Below are 16,634 nucleotides of genomic sequence, written 5' to 3'. Positions count from 1 at the left end.
CCCATTCATAGAGAGAGGCTGCGCAGGCAGGCACAGAGCAGGCTGCATCACAGCCGGAGGCCCCGCCTCAGATTCAGGCTGCAGACCCAGAGATTCCTATTCAGTCAGCACCTCCTCTGCAACAGGCAGATCCTCAGACCACCACCACAGAGACTCCGGCTACCCATCCTTCCAGTGATGACACCCCTTCACACCTTGCTTTAGTGAGCATCAGGGACGATGCTTCATTTTAAGTGTAGGGAGGTCGCCATCTCTGGTGTATTTTTTGGTGAACCACTACACACTCTTTTACTTTATTTTGCTACTTTTCTGTATTTTTCTTTTTATTTTTTATTTTCTCAATACTTATACATTGCTATTTTCATGTATTTTTACTATATTTCTGCATGCTGCACTTTAGTTAATATTTTAGCCATTTAGTTTAGTTGCAATTCTAACTTATTAGTTATAGAAAATGTGGATTAATTAATATAGTTTACCCTTTTTAGCATAACATAACTTAGTTTAAATTGAAAATATAAAATGGAAGTAAACTAGAGACTTTAACATAATAAAAACAATCCACACACCTTGTATATAGCATTACATGTTAGTTAGTTAACAACATTTCATCAAGAAGAAACACTAAAACTTTAAAGCCACCTTAAAATTTACATTGAGAATAATGGGAACTCTTAATTTTTACTTGCATGACATATATAACTGATATATGATTTTTGAGTTAGAGAACACACAGCCTGTGAGTTTTGAACTTAATTGTATGGTTACATTCAAACTATAATTTTTATTCCTGTGTGTTCCGCCCTTCTTTTTTATTCTGGTGTTCTTTACTTTGTTTTAATCTATATGTCCGATTATAGAATATAGATACATACCAAGAAAGTGATTGAGGCCATTGTTTGATTCTAGCTCACTTATCCCAAATTAGCCTACCTTTTACATCACCCTTGTTAGCCCCCTTGAGCCTTTAAATCCCCTCTTATTCTATAAACCACAATACTAGCCTTAAGCAGAAAAACAAAATAAAAATCCCAAGTTGAATCCTTGGTTAGCTTAAGATAGAAAGTGTGTATTGTTTAAGTGTGGGAAACCTATTGGGAACATGGATGATAAAAAACAAAGGGTAGAAAGTTAAAAAGAATAAAATAATTCAAAATAAAAATTTTGGGAAGCATACTCATGTGAAATTAAAATAATTGAATTACCATGTGCATTAAAAAAAATTTTTATTTTTCAGTATTTGAATAAAGGGGATACAAAAGAATTCCCCAAATGCAAAATAAAGCAATGCACATGGGGCAAAATTAAAACTAATGCATGAGCATGTAACATCAAAAGTGGGAAAATTTGGGTGAATAGGTAAAGAAATTCTTGCCTTACAAAGTATGTATGTTAGGTGAGATCTTAGACTAATCCAGGATTCACTTATTAGCTTACTTAGCCTTATACATATACCCTTACCTTTACCTTGGCCCCATTACAACCTTAATTAAAGACCTCATGATTTTTGTATGCCTATATTCTATAATTGTTGATTGGTTAGATGAAGAACAAAGTTATAGAAAGTAAGGATAAAAAGAAGAATAGAGTGATTAACCCGATAAACACTGAGTGACTAGAGAGTAAACACAAAATCCAGTGAGGGTTCAATAGCTCATCAACATATATCTCTGCTTAAATTGTTAATTGTCTTGCAAGTTTGTAAAATATTTTTTTTTCCCATCTCAATTGTAAAAGTGCTTTATCATTATCTAAGGTTTGGCGGCTATATATATATATATCCTTGAGAATGTGAATTAATTTAACTACATGTAATCTTTATATACAAGTGAATAAAAATTAGAATTGCATGATTCATTTAGGTAGTTACATTTAGAATAGATTGCATTGCATGAGATTCCACCACTTCAGCCTTACCTTACTCTTTATCTTGGATTTAGCATGAGGACATGCTATTGTTTAAGTGTGGGGAGGTTGATAAACCCATATTTTATGATATATTTTGTGCTCAATTTAGGTGATTTATTCAATCTTTCACTCACTTATTTATATAAATTGCATGGTTTTACTTTTCCTTCCTTATTATGTGATGTATGTGAAAAACATGTTTCCTATGCTTTAAAAATAATTATTTTATTTACCCTTTATTTCCATTCGATGCCGTGATTCGTGTGTTGAGTAGTTTCAGATCTTCTAAGGCAAGAATGACTTAAAGGATGGAAAGAAAACATACAAAAATGGAAGGAAAGCACAAAACGGAGTTTTTGGAGAAACTGGTAGTGACGCGACCGCGTGATTGACGCGATCGCGTGCCTTAAGTGAAACGCATATGACGCGGACGCATGACTGAAGCAACCGCGTGATAAGGAAAACTCCAGATGACGCGACCGCGTGACCCACGCGAACGCGTGACCCACGCGAACGCGTGACATAGGCCACGCACTAGAAATTACAGAAAATGCTCCTAGCGATTTCTGAAGCCCTTTTTGTCCCAAATCCAAGTTCAGAAGGCACAGATCAGAGGTTATGAAGTGGGGAAATGCATCCATTCAGAGGAGAGTCTCCAATTAGTTACTTTTCATGATTTAGATGTAGTTTTGAGGGAGAGGTTCTCTCCTCTCTCTTTTAGGATTTAGAATTAGGATTTCTTTTGCTTTCAGGATTATCTCTTTTTATCAGGTTCAATATTCCTTTTTAATTACTTATTTTCTCAATTTAATTTATGAATTCTTCTATGTTACAGATTGTTCTTTTAATTAATGTTATCTGAGGTATTTCAGTTTATTATTGCTCTCTTTTATTTATGTTACTGTTTCTTCCAATCTGAAGACATTTTTATTCGAATAGATTTACTTTTTTCCTTTTGGTCTTGGTTAAGAAATCAGTAACTCAGGAGTTATAAACTCAACATGATTGATAATTGTTATCTTTGATAATTGAATTGAACTTCAATAATCCCAATCTTTCCTTAGGGATTAAGTAGGATTTGAAGATCAAACTAATTAGTCACTTGACCTTTCTTTGCTTTAAGTAAAGGCTAACTAAGTGGAATTAAGATTCAATCTTCATCATCATTGATAAGGATAACTAGGATAGGACTTCCAATTTCTCATACCTTGCAAAAAAGTTTATTTTACAGTTATTTATTTATTTTACCTGTCATTTAAATTACTTGTTCCTCATCTTCAAAACCCCAATTTACAATCTTCATAACCAATAATAAGAACATACTTCCCTACAGTTCCTTGAGAAGACGACCCGAGGTTTAAATACTTCGGTTATCAATTTTTAAGGGGTTTGTTACTTGTGACAACCAAAACGTTTGTAAGAAAGGTTGATTGCTAGGTTTAGCAACTATACTTGCAACGAGAGTTTACTATAACTTCTAAACCATCAATCTTCAGTTCTTCACCCGCGTACGCATGCCTTTCCAGATTTGTAAAAGTTTGTAAAGTTGCAAAAATCAGTTTTAAACACCAAACTTTAAACGTTTATAACTTCCTCTACAAAATTCTATTTTCCTCAAACTTTATATCAATTTAAATATTTTTAAGTGAACTTCAATTTAAGACAAATTTCAACCAATTTCGAAAACTGAGGCTCAAATTATGATCCGCCAAAGTTGGTAAAAATCAAGGTTCACAAAATCTAACAAGGTTCTCAAACTTTCAAAGCTTTGAACCAAACCAACTCCAAACCACAACACCCATTAATTCACATCAGAACTTACCATTTTTTGTCTCAATTCACCACTCTTACATTTACAATACACTATTCTCATAATTCTCAACCCCAATCATCAAATTCCTCATACTAAAACCATTTCTCAACTAACACACTCATCAAATATAATTCTATCATTACCAATCATCATAATTAGCATCATTCAACTTCAATCTTAATATTCAACATCATTTACCAACAACAACTGCATAATTCATTAAAATTATCAAAAATCATCAAATCATCACAAACATCAATAATCATAATCCACTATCAATGATTCAAATCTATCCTATGATCCACTAGCATAAGTGTCCAGAAATATTATATATTACATAGAGAAAATCGAAACCATACCTTGGACAATTCTCAATATGTGCAAAACACCAAAATTGGACTCCAACAAGCCTCAACTCACCAACAAGCCACCAATTCAAGAACCAATGCTCCAATAATCACAATTTCAAGCTAGACATACATAATTTATCACAAATTAATACCTAAGGTTTCTAAATACACAATTTCACAAGGATAAAAAGTTTTCTTACCATTTTTTATGGTGTTTGGGGCACAAACCACCAATTGTCCAATCTTAGATACCACCTAATCAATTGAAAACATAAAATCCACTCAAAACCAAAACTTTAAATTTTGAATTTCTTAGAGTAGCAGAATGGGGAGTGAAATCTGAAATCTTACCTACAAAAGTTAGATAGAACTAACAGCTCGGCAAGAACTTAGCTGCAAACGGCATGCGAATCGGAGCACCGTAGCTCGAGTTATGATCAAACGAAGTTGGATGTGAATAGCATTTTTGAAACACCTCCTCTCTTCTCACTTCAGCTGAAACTCTCACTCTCTAAGGGTTCTGGTGGTTGAATAGGGTTCATTAATGTGCTTTTATATGTTGGGCTTGGGCCCAACTTGGACTTGGTCCAACCCGTTCGCGTGTTTGGTCCGTTTGGCCCAACTTTGGACCAAACCTTTAAAACTAGCGTCCAGTTTTCAACTTTAATTATTTTCCTAAGTTTTTCTACAGTTTTTACTACTTTTACACAGTACCGGATTGATTTAATCCAGTACTGCCGGCTAATTTATCTATACACATTTTTTACGCAATTTTTCGCAGAAAATTACATTTTTCAACTCAGAGAAATCTATTGAGTCCAAAAATCCTATTTAAATTTTCTAATTAATATTCTATATTTTTGGATGCTATTTTGAGCAATTAGTTTAATTTAATTAAGAGACTAATTAGTCGCAGTTTTTACATTGAGAATGATAATAGACACTAAAGTGAATATTGTAAAGCTTTTTATATGCTTGACTCTACTTTTTCTTCTTTAACTTCAAGTTGTGTTGTTATCATCATTTGCCGTCGATTTAGGATAACATTTATCTTATTTTGACTAGTTAATATTTTTCATGAAGATTCTACTACTTGGTTTAAATCAATTTTATCTCTAATATATTCTGTTTAATTTGATAAATATTTAGTACAAATTTATTTTTGTTAATCGAAAAATATTTTCAATTAAGATAAGTTGGTTCGAGGTAGTGAAAAGGTCAATCGAGATGTGAGCTATTGTCGAAGAAATACACGTGCAGGAATTGGTTAAAGGTACTGACATAGACTCGATTTTAAGCACTTCACTAAATCGAACGGGTCCAATCAAAGTAAGTATTCGAAGGAAGAAATCAAATAGTGGTTCGAATAGCAGATCGAGCAGTTACGTGAGTGGAGAAGTTGGAGGCTTTCACCACATGAGGAATTGATGGGTGACGTTTCATTAGCAAAATAGTGGGAACGGTTACCAAGTAGTGCGCATTTAAGACAGCACCATGTAATCAATAATCGGTTACATTGAGTAGACTATAAATATTAAAAAGTTTTAAGGAATGAAGGTTGGAACCTTTATCCAGAAATACACTCAAGCACACTCATATCCCCAGCGAATTCTTGAGTCTGCATTCGAGTTTAATTTCTTTAGGGTTCCTTCCATTGTCTTTAAATTCCATTTATATTTTCTGTAAACTTTACTTTTCTTGTCAAATTTATGTTTCAAGCAACAATTTAAATTTCAAATGCAATTTACATTCCAATACCTTTAATTTTCATGTCAAAAGCCCTTTAACCCAGTCGAAGGCATCTTTACCGCTTTACTTTAATTTCAACGCAATCTTTTCGATTTCAGTCAATTTAACTTTTGAATTGCTTGTTTTTTAACTTCTTTTATCTTTTTACAAAACTTTTATTTACTTGTTATTTTAATCCTAGTCTAATTGAATAAGCTTTGATGCACTTATAGAAAATTGGTACCTGCAAAAGAGGAGTAGGTTTCGCTCCCAGACCATTAGAATCGAACCACCATCGATTTGCTAAAAATCGACAAAACAAATTGGCATGCCCGGTGGGACTATTTTAAACTTAAAGTGTGTCAAAAAGTTTTTATATCATTCGGTGTATGCGATTGAGAAGTGGGAAAATCATTCACATGGCTGATGAAGTGTCAAATGTGAATGGTGGTTCCTCCACTAATGATAGCATACCAATAATTGTGCAATAAGCAGACGTGACTTCACGTTCGGAAGGTACAATTGGAAGTGAAAGCATAGCGGTTACCACTGTGCAAACTGGAAATGCTGGACATAATATTTGTCTATGTGGTAATTTGCCACCTCCTTCAATAACTATCGGTTGGCCCCCTCATGGCCTTCCTCCTGGTTATACTCCATCGGTGGGTAGTTTTGTTCCTCCTGTTCGATTTGGGAGTGTAAATGGAGGAAATAATTCTCAAAACCCACATCAACATTCCGAGTACTCTCGTGATTATAACATGGGCTCTACTTCGAATACCGCTAATTCGATGGCAGTATATCGACAGCAAGTAGAGGAAAGTCATCATGACTTGGTCAATTTGCTGACTCAACAGATGACCACAATTCTGAATCCAATGATAGCTGATCACGAATCAAAATTTGAACGTCTTGCTAGACAAGTCGAACGAATTTCCCGAATCGTAGATTATAAGGAAGGTGAAAGGCATGATGCCAGGGGAAATAATGAAGTATTCGAAAATGTTTTCCAAAATAAAAACAATGTTTTGAATAGAGGAAATCCTCATATAGTTTCCCATGGTGAAAATGCTGATGAAGTTCTAGCCAGATTACGTGCTAATCATGATGGTGAACGTTATCAAGTCACCAGAATTGTAGAAGAAGTGCTCAATCAAGTCGGTCTAAATGTTGGTTTTATGAATCAACCTCATTTTGTGTCTGCTTTCCCTCAAGTTGTCCAAATGGCTGAAGTGCCAAGAGGGGTGAAAAATCCAACACTACAAGAATTTGACAAATTAGCAACGAATTTTTGCGAGAAATATTTATTGTCACTAATCCGTCACTAACTTGCGAGGAATTAGTGACGCACTAACGACAAAATTAATGAGCGGTCACAAAATACCCGAACTTGAGAAAAACGACTGATTAGCGAGAGATTTACAAGTAAGTTTGTTTCTCGCAGATTGACTTTTGTAGCTAAAAAAGAGCGAGGAAAATTTTCTTGCTAATTTCTCGCAAATTAATTAGCGAGAGACAATGTTCTAGTAAATCAGTCACTTAGGAGTTCAATCGAATAAAAGTAAAGTAGCGAGGATATTATTGTCACTATTCCGCCGCAAGTGTTTGATATACAATTAGCGAGAAACAATTCACACACTAGTTTACCGCTAAATAAACTTTGTGTGAAAAGGCTAATTAGTGAGGAACAATGTCCCTAGCTAATCCGTCACAAAGACTTGAAATGTATTCTGCGATGGACAAATTCCTAGCTAATTTGTCGCCAAAGTTTTTATTTTTAGCGAGCAATTCATTTCTCGCTAATTTGTCGCATAATATTGTAAAATTCAAAATTAGGGTAGCGACAGAAAATAGTCGTCGCTAACTCGTCGCAACAGATATATCATTCAGCTAGGAAAGTGTTCCTTGCTAATTAGTCCCTAAAGTGAAAATACGGATATTGAGTGCCTAAGACCTAAGTAGCGAGAAATTTGCGACCGTTTAACAACTGACACACTTCGTTCGCTGATTTCAAGTCCCTGATTAGCGGGCGAAATACATTTGTAGCTAAGTTGTTGCAAGTTTAATTTAGCCAGCGACTTGGCAACTATAATCTTGTCGCAAAGCAAAAGCTATATCCTACCTATTTTGTAGCAAATTACTCGCTAACCTCGTTGGAAATCAGTCGCAAAGTTATAACAAATCCAAAGCTAATCGAGAAAATTTTAGAAGTAACTAGTCGCAATTGAGTCACTAATCAAAAGCTTATTTAGTGAGGAATTAGCGACCGTTTAACAACTGATAGACTTTTCTCGCTTATTTCATGTTGCTACTAATTTATCAGAAAAGTGTTAGTCCTTATTCCATGTTGCTACTAATCACTAACGTCTATATAAATCCATGAAAAATTTATGAAAAGTTTGAAGCAAATTTGCCAAGCACGCTAATGTAATTTGTCACAATTTTGTCACTAATCTAAAGCAATTTTAAATGAGACAATAATTAAAGTCTCAAAGTCGTGACTAATAATTAGCTAGCTAATTTTTAATAACTAATAATTTACAATATTCTAGCAAGAAGTCCATTCTCAAAAATTTTACAAACAACTCAAATCAAAAGCTTTTTCTTAAAAAATATTTTTTCCCTATTAGATCACAAATTTGTCGTTATTTTTAATGGAAAGTTTGCTGTTAATTTGAATTGAAGTTTAAAATTAATATATTTTAAAGATAAATTAAAAATTCAATATTTTTAGAAAATGAGAGTATAATGTTGATATTTTCAATCACAAAATATAGGGTAAAATACTTAAATAAACCAAATGCATGCAAATATTACTTTATCACCCAAAGCAAGAAATGATACGTGAATCTTCCAAAAGCGTTTTTTATACCAATTGAATAAGGATAATTACATTCACAAATTTTAGTAGTAAATCAAATTAGACTAAATAGATTTATTAGGTGAGCTTTAACTACACATAAATCGAAACAGGTAATATCGATTTACACATTCACATGTAAATCGAATCGAATCAAGCTAGCCAGATTTATGCATGGGCATGGGTGGTATGTTTCCAAATAAATCTAACCAGCCTAATTCAATTTATATAGGACGGAGGGCTTTATATAAATCTTAGATGAGTATGAAGAGACTATGCCATTTGAGCTATAGCTCATTCACATGCCATTGATTTATTAGGATGATTTGTCCTAAATTATTATTATTATTATTATTATTATTATTATTATTATTCACAATCACAAAAAATTATTTTCTATAATATTTTTTAAGCAAAAATAATAAATATTTAAAGAATAATTGAATACGTGCTCACATAAAAATACATTGAATATTATATTATTATGGTTTTGTTTTCATTATTTAAATATTAAATTTTATAATTTAACATTTTTATTCTACTTAAATTATGTTAAGCTATGGACAAAAATAAATATTTAAATGTAAAATTAAAATTAATATCCAAAATTCAATAGTAAAGAGTACAGCCAGCTAAAAAAATACTTAAAAATCTCATAAAAAAAATTTATACTTATCCGATTGAATTATTATTATTATTGTTATTATTATTATTATTAAATACTATAGAGATTGTTGAATGGTGATGTTTACTTCTACGTAAATTTAAATAATAATAATAATTTATTTACTTATTTATTATTATTATTATTATTATTATTATTATTATTATTATTATTATTATTATCACTTATAAATACCAAATATGTATTTTATAAATAGATTTAAAAAATTAATGCACTAGTACTCAACTTTTTTTAACATATACTCAATTATTTATATATTAAACATTTGGAGTTTGAATTATTTGAATATGTACTTAATTATTTATATAGGTTTGAGAGAATAAAATCCAAATAAATTTTTAACCCTAATCTCATATTTATCTAGAAGTAAACATTACCATCCAGCAGTCTCTATAGTATTTAATAATAATAATAATAATAATAATAATAATAATAATAATAATAATAATAATTCCATCGAATAAGTATAAATTTTTTTATGAAATTTGTAAGTATTTTTTTAACTGATTGTACTCTTTACTATTAGTTTTTTATATTAATTTTAACTTTATATTTAAATATTTATTTTTGTCCATAGCTTAATGATGATAATTTAAGTAGAATAAAAATGTTAAATTATAAAATTTAATATTTAAATAATTAAAGCAAAATTATATTAATATAATATTTAATGTTATTTCAATGTGAACACGTATTCAATTATTCTTTAAATATTTATTATTTTTTTTAAAAAAATATTATAGAAAATAATTTTTTGTGATCCTGAATACGTATTATTATTATTATTGTTATTGTTATTGTTATTGTTATTGTTATTGTTACAAATCACCCTAATAAATCAATGGCATGTAAATCGAAACAGGGCAACTAGATTTATATAAAGTCCTCCTATCCGGTTCGGTTCATTATTAAGACCAGACCTGCAATTGACTTGGTCAATAGCGGTCAAATAGTTAAAAACCAGATGATTTTGTCACGAACTGGACTCAATTTAAGCAGTTGATGACCCGCACTTCCTCCTTGACCCGCGTACTCTACACGTAGACCAATGGTGGTGTGGATCACTATAAGAGCATCTATTTGAATCCCCTTCAAAAGTGGCGTCTCTAAGATTCGATCCTTGAGCTTAAGAGTGAGTAAAACATGGATATTTGACTCTAAAATCAAACTCATAAAAAATGCAAGTCTAAACGACTTTGTCATAGTTATTAGAACCGAATCGGATCGGACCGATCGGTTCGACGGAAAAAAGTGAATTGATGTCCTATCCGGTTCGGTTCATTATTAAGATCGGACTTGCAATTAACTCAATCAATGGCGGTCAAAAGTTGAAATCGGACAGTTTTGTTGCGAACCGGACTCGGTTTAGGCAGTTGACCCGCACTTCCTCCTTGATCCGCACACTCCACATATAGACCTGCGTGTGTGGATCACTGTAAAAGCATCTATTTGAATTCCCTTCAAAAAGTAGCTTTTTAAGGTTCAATCCTTACACTTGAGAGTGAGTAAAAGCCCCCATCTCACTGTGACAGGTGAATCTTCAATAGAATTAATGCTTATCATTATATATACTATATTATTTTACTAAACACTATAATATAATTTGTCACAATTTTGTCACTAATCTAAAGTTATTTTAAATGAGGGAATAATTAAAGTCCCAAAGTTGTGACTAATAATTAGTTAGCTAGTTTTTAATAACTAATAACTTACAAACTGAGGAACCGAACCAACAAAACTCCAAAAAATACCCTTTTCCTAACTAAACCTAACCCTAACACATCACTAACATACACACAACGCTGCACTCACAAATGACACACATCACCCTCTTCGCTCTCACAATCGTTCCCTCACTCACTCACTCACTCACTCACTCACTCACTCACTCACTCACTCACTCACAATCGTTTCCTCACTCAGCGCCACTGCCACCGTGACTCCGCGAGCAGCGCTGCTGCCACTACTGTCACGCACATAGAGCGACTGAGCGAGCCCTTCTTCTTGCACCTTCCGTCTCCGACAACCGAATTGCCATCATGCTCCAGCCATCTGGGCCTTCGTCTCTGGTTTTTGGTTTGCCATCATTGAAGCCATGCTATTCGTGTGACCCTTCATCTACGTTGTTGAAGTCGTGACGTCCCTCCAGTTTTTCATCTTCGTAGCCACTGACGCGCTATCGTATCTCTGTTTCCAGCCCCATCATTTTCATCGTCTCACCATCTAGTGTGTTCCGTCGTCCTCCTCGTAAAAATGCAAGCCTAATACTTGCTTACTATTTAACAGTTTGTTTAACAATTTGTCACTAGTCAATGAATTGTTGCATACATGAAATAAGATTCAAATGTCAAATACTTGCTTACTATTTGTTTATATGATATATATTGTTCTATAAATTATATTTCAAAGAAATTTTATTATATACAAAATATCCAATAATATATATTTAAATTTAACTAATTTGTAAAATTTTAGTTGTAAAAACATAAATTATAAAATATAAAATATTCTTAAATTAAAAGAGTAATACAAATTATCTAATTTTTTTATTTTAATATAAGATCATTGACATTTACATAAATATTTTTGTGTTTATTAAAAAAATCTTATCTATCTTATAAAAGAGTTTTTAAAATTTAAATTCTTTTTTAAAAAATTAAAATAAAAATTTGAAAAAAAAAACAATAACTCAAAAAACAAAACAAGTTATATTAATTTAAAAAATATTTAATTTCAAAAATTGAAAAAACACATATATATAAGCGCCTTCTCCATACTTTCAAATAAAAAATTGCATAATAAACTTCATTTTTAGTGCTTTAAATTAAATCAGAGATTAAAAATTAGGGCACGATTTCAAGCTTTTAGCCCTCTCTCAGCTCACTCCCTTGCCCTCTCTCAAGAGTCTCAGTCGTCTCTCATCTTATCTCGGCATTCTCTCACTCACTCCCTTGTGCTTCCAGCCTCAGAGTCTTCTTCATCGTATCAAAGCTCCTCAAAATCTTCTTGTCTGCATCAAATGATGGGTAGAATCTTCTTCTCTGCGTCAAAGATACTTCTCGGTGCTGCATTGATTCTACGCGCTGCACTGCTCCCCGATGACCCTCAATAACGACGCCACCAACAGTGGCTGCAAGGTGCGACAGTCAATGCGCCGGTGCTGCCCCCTTCTTCTTTGCCACCACCAATCACGCGAAGGTTAGCCCAGCCACCACTAGAAGCCCCTGTGAAGCTCAGTCAGCCACCACCTCTGCTCGACCACCCCTTCCCCTGTTCTCAAACTCAGGTAAACCAATGTTTTCTTTTTTCATTTTAAAAAAGAAATTAATTAAGATTGATTCTGAACTTCTGATTGATGTTCTAAATTACTGATTATTTGGGTTGAGCTTGGGAACAAAGTTTTGTTTATTGTTTCCATTATTGTTTTGAATTTCAGATAATTGTTTTGATTATTAGTAAATTGATTATTGTTTTGAATTCTGATTACCAGTAAACTGATTATTCCTCTGGTTGTTTGTTCTGAACTTTTTATTATAAGGTGAATTTGTTGTTTTGATTATTGTTATTATAAGGTTTCTCCATTTGTTTTCTCCTTATTTGTTCTTATTTTAGTTGTTGTGATTATTGTTGATTTTTTAGATTATTGTTGTTATAATATTTCTAATTATTGTTCTGTGGTCTGAACTTCTGATTTGTACTTGATTATTACTGAACAACATTTGATTTCACCTTCTTGTTTGTTTAGTAGAGAGTAATGGGAGGAGGTGGAAAGTGTATTCCTCCACAAATGATCGAGGAGAATAAAGCAATGGATATGAAGCTGACACTATAATGTGGCTGGCTAATTGCTCCTGCTCCTGCTATTGTTTTTGTTCTTGATTTTAATTTACTTTATCTTCACTGGTATTCTGATCACTGCTATTCACTTGGTTAGGAAGTTGTGTTGTTCTGTTCTGTTTCTTTCTGCTTATGTTTATTGAAAGATGCTCTCATCAACTTAAATATATTTGCTAGATATATTTACTATCAAGATAAACAATTCTTCTAGCCATTGAAAAAATTCAACCATTCCTTTATTCTGGAATCAGTTAAATTTGCTGATTTGGGACTCAATATTTTAGTTGGATCCAGAGCTAGAGTTTGATCATGAAGTATACCTTCTAGGATTTCTTCCAAATGCTGGTGTAGTAGTTGGTATTTCTCAGAAAATGTCATTTTCAGTTGGTTCAGAATTTCCATGTTTTGAGCCCTTTCCTCAAGCATAAACAATATTGCACTGTTTGCTGCGTCATGTTCTTCAGGTATTATAGTTATTCATACTAAGGATTGATAAGTAAGGTGAACTGTATTGCAAACTTAGTTATTCTATGGTTAGTAAATTGAATTGCATACAAAGTTTTTGTTTTCTTTAGTTGGGTGCATGAGATGAAGTTGTTTGCTTTTGGCGCATCTAATTACATATGCTTGCTTAACAAATTGAAACCTTATGAAAATTTTACTTTTAATTTTAAAATATTTCTTATTTTCTTTGTCAAAATCTAAAATGATTTTAGATCTAATTGAATGGTCAATTAGTTATTGTTACTTCGTCATTTGTTCAGTGCAAGTTATGTTTTTTCTATTGCATGTTTTAAGAGATGGCCATTGGAGTGAACAAGATGCTGCAATTTTAGTACCAGGAGACATAATCAACATTAAATTAGGAGATATCATTCCGGCTGATGCTTGTCTTCTCGAGGGCAATCCTCTAAGTGTTGATCAGTCTGCTTTAATAAGAGAATCTCTTCTAGTGACCAAGAATCCAACTGATGAAATATTTTCTGGATCAACAGTCAAGAAGGGTGAGATAGAAGCAGTTGTGATTGCCACTGGTGTACATGCCTTCTTTGGTAAAGCGGCTCACTTGGTGGACAGCGCTAACCAAGTTGGACACTTCCAGAAAGTGCTTACAGTAATTGGTAACTTCTGCATTTGCTCAATTGCTCGAAACGTATGACGACTATTGAGGAAATGGCTGGGATGGATCTCCTCTACAGTGACAAAACTGTAACCTTAACCTTGAATAAGCTCAGTGTTGATAGAATCTTGATTGAGGTATTTGCTAAGGGTGTTGAGAAGGAGTATGTTATCCTTCTTACTGCAAGGGCCTCTATGACGAAAATTAGGTTGCTATAGGTGCTGCAATTGTTGGGATGCTTGCTGATCCAAAGGAGGTAAATATAGTAAAACCACTCTCTTTAGGACAAGAAGGATACAGATAAAATATTTTGATTTAACTCATAATTTTAATGTTTTGATTGACCAGGCTCAAGCTGGAATCAGGGGGTCCATTTTCTTCCATTCAATCCTGTAGACAAGAGGATTGCTCTAACTTACATTGATTCTGATGGAAATTGGCCCCGTGTGAGAAAAGGGGCTCCGGAGAAGGTAAAAACCTGTTTCATTGGCACCTTCTTATGATGGTTATAAGGATGACCAATGCTTTTTTTTTTTCTTTTTATTTAGATCATAACCCTTTGCAACTGCAAAGAGGATGTCAGGAAGAAGGTTCATGAAGTGATTAATAAGTTTGCTGAGCATGGACTTCGGTATTTAGGTGTTGCAAGATGCATATTGTAATTTAATTTCTAACTGTATAAAGGTTTTAATTTGTTGACCTTCCTTAGCTTTAACCTTTAAGGTGGGTAACATGGAGCACAATTCATTAGAGAATGCATCCTCAAACGTCATCATGGCATCAAAAACAACAAAATGGTTCATGAAAATCAGCCATATTGAACTACGTACCATTTTAGCCCCAACAAAATTGGATGAACGGTAATATATATATATATATATATATATATATATATATATATATATATATATAAGCAGATAATTTATACGTTTTTTTGGCATTGTTTTTACATAGTTTTTAGTATGATTTAGTTAGTTTTTAATATATTTTTATTAGTTTTTAAATAAAAATCACATTTCTGGACTTTACTATGAGTTTGTGTGTTTTTCTGTAATTTCAGGTATTTTTTGTCTAAAATTGAGGGACTTGAGCAAAAATCAGATTCAGAGGTTGAAGAAGGACTGCAGATGCTGTTGGATTCTGACCTCCCTGCACTCAAAGTGGATTTTCTGGAGCTACAGGAGTCCAAATGGCGCGCTCTCAATTGTGTTGGAAAGTAGACATCCAGGACTTTCCAGCAATATATAATAGTTCATACTTTGATCGAGTTTAGATGATGCAAACTGGCGTTCAACGCCAGTTTTCTGCCCTATTCTGGAGTTAAACACCAGAAACAGGTTGCAAAGCAGAGTTAAACGCCAGAAACAGGTTGTAAACTGGCGTTCAACTCCAAGAAAGACTTCTACATGTGAAAGCTGCAATGCTCAGCCCAAGCACACACCAAGTGGGCCCGGAAGTGGATTTCTGCATCATTTACCTATTTTTGTAACCCTAGTAACTAGTTTAGCATAAATAGAACTCTTTACTATTGTACTGGGGGTCCTTTTTCCCTTAATTTTGAATTCATATGCCATTTGGGGAGGCTGGCCATTCGGCCAGGCCTGGACCTTGTTCTTATGTATTTTCAACGGTAGAGTTTCTACACACCATAGATTAAGGTGTGGAGCTCTGCTGTTCCTCATGAATTAATGCAAAGTACTACTGTTTTTCTATTCAATTCAAGCCTATTTCTTCTCTAAGATATTCATTCGCACACAAGAATATGATGAATGTGATGATTATGTGACGCTTATCATCATTCTCACTTATGAACGCGTGCCTGACAAACACTTCCGTTCTACATGCAAACAAGCTTGAATGTGTATCTCTTAGCCTTCTGATCGTGAGATCAGAGTCTTCGTGGTATAGGCTAGAACTATTGGCGGCCATTCCTGAGATCTGGAAAGTCTAAACCTTGTCTGTGGTATTCCGAGTAGGATCTGGGAAAGGATGGATGTGACGAGCTTCAAACTCGCGAGTGCTGGGCGTAGTGACAGACGCAAAAGGATTACTGAATCCTATTCCAGTATGATCGAGAACCGACAGATGAATAGCCGTGTGGTGACAGCGCATCTTGGACCATTTTCACTGAGAGGATGGAAAGTAGCCATTGACAACGGTGATGCCCTACACAAAGCTTGCCATAGAAAGGAGTGGGAATGATTGGATGAAGACAGCAGAAAAACAGAGGTTTAGGAGGAACGAAAGCATCTCTATACGCTTATCTGAAATTCTCACCAATTACTTACATAAGTATCTCTATCTTTATTTTACGTTTTATTTATCTTTTAATT

The 16,634-nt window shown here is 33.4% G+C and overlaps 1 pseudogene; it reads left to right on the top strand.

The window, feature by feature from the left end:
- The first annotated feature begins 13,887 nt into the window (after positions 1 to 13,887).
- LOC112742770 (plasma membrane ATPase-like) lies at positions 13,888 to 15,000 on the top strand (annotated as a pseudogene).
- Positions 15,001 to 16,634: the final 1,634 nt, after the last annotated feature.

Source organism: Arachis hypogaea, chromosome 14 (genome assembly GCF_003086295.3).
Source record: "Arachis hypogaea cultivar Tifrunner chromosome 14, arahy.Tifrunner.gnm2.J5K5, whole genome shotgun sequence".
Classification (NCBI taxonomy): Eukaryota; Viridiplantae; Streptophyta; class Magnoliopsida; order Fabales; family Fabaceae; genus Arachis; species Arachis hypogaea.
This window is presented reverse-complemented; position numbering and strand designations above follow the sequence as displayed.